The sequence below is a fragment of the Octodon degus genome, unplaced genomic scaffold (assembly GCF_000260255.1).
Source record: "Octodon degus isolate 3935 unplaced genomic scaffold, OctDeg1.0 scaffold00042, whole genome shotgun sequence".
In the NCBI taxonomy this organism is placed as follows: Eukaryota; Metazoa; Chordata; class Mammalia; order Rodentia; family Octodontidae; genus Octodon; species Octodon degus.
In genome coordinates this window covers 2,927,961-2,929,360 of record NW_004524618.1, presented here as the reverse complement: position 1 = coordinate 2,929,360, position 1,400 = coordinate 2,927,961, and the positions used below count along the sequence as shown (strand labels likewise).

Here is a 1,400-nt window from a genome sequence, read left to right as displayed (position 1 = left end):
AAAAGAAGATTCAGCTGGGCATGGTAGTATAGACCTGTAAGCTCAGCACTTGACAGGCTGAAGCAGGAGGATCTCTGTGGGTTTGAGGCTAGCCTGGGCTGCAGAGTGAGTTCAAGGCCAGCCTCCTGAATAACATGGCAGACCCTGTCTCAAAACAACAACAAAAGAAATCATTGACCCAGACTATGAAGGGGGAATTAGATTTATTACCCCACGATGGAGGAAAGTGATAGGGAGAAAAACTGATCTCGGATGGGTGACCTCCAAATGATGCGGAGAACCTCCAAATGATATGGGGGGAAAATGATCTCCCGACCTGACCTGGACGAGTTTGTGTTCTCTAAAACCCAAGAATGAGTTTTAGGAACAAATGGAGGTTATGAGTAGAATATGTTTATTGGGGGAGAGAAAGCTCTTGTCTGAGAGAGCGACAGGAGGGGAAGCCCGAGTGGGTTATCCCTGGGAAGCTGTCTCTTCCAGGGACTTTTTTTTTTTTTTTTAGAACAATAAACAACTTTGTTACATGAGTTAAACCAGGAGGGAAGGTTTATTTGCCTTCCCGGGCCTTGGTTTTCCTCAGCTAGAACTCCAGCTCTTTGCCCTCCAGCACGCAGCCGTCTGCTCGGCCGCACTGGCCTGGGCGCGATGCAGTGCAGGCAGGAAGCTTGCCCCGCTGGAGCTGCTCCTCCAGAAGACTGCTGATCTTGGCGTTCTTTTTCCTTTCATCATACTTCTTTTGAATTTTCTTTGATCGTTTTTTGTTTAAAATCTCCTCCTCCTCAGGAGCCAGCTTGGCCCCCTTTTTTCGGCCCGGGGGCAGTGCATAGTGGGGTTCGTACCACTGCTGGCCCAGCATGCTGCCAATGAGCACAACGCAGTTCTTCACCAAGGTCTTGGTGCGGACCAGCTCGGTATTGGATGCCTTGTAAACAACATCAATGATCCTTGTTTTTTGAGTACAACACTCAGCCCCAGGAGAAGTTTCCCACATCTAGCCGCAGGGCTCGGTACTTCTTGTTGCCTCCTCGAAGTCGGACTGTGTGTATGCGGCGGGCACCAATCTTAGCGCTGGCAGCAGGGCGCCCCAGCTCACACTTCCGCTTCTTGTGATAAGGCTTTCTTTTGCCCCCGGTCTTGCGGCGCTTGTGCCAATTGTCCCGAGAGATGCCCATTGCTCGGCGTTGGCTGGAAAGAGTTCCGGGGACCTTTATAGTGTAAAATCATGCGTGGCTAAGGTGGAGAACATGGAAACTTGCTTAGGTGAATGTGGGGTGGGAAAAACTATGGTCAACCAATGAGATTACACGCACCATTGCTCAGGTAAAATTGATTAAGTCCAGGACCAAATGGGGAAGCGAGTCATGTAGCAAGCGGGCATGAATGTAAAACAGGACTCTATC

General features: G+C 49.9%; 1 pseudogene; it reads right to left on the bottom strand.

The window, feature by feature from the left end:
- Positions 1-547: 547 nt before the first annotated feature.
- On the bottom strand, positions 548-1,194 carry LOC105742218 (annotated as a pseudogene).
- Between the last annotated feature and the right edge of the window lie 206 nt (positions 1,195-1,400).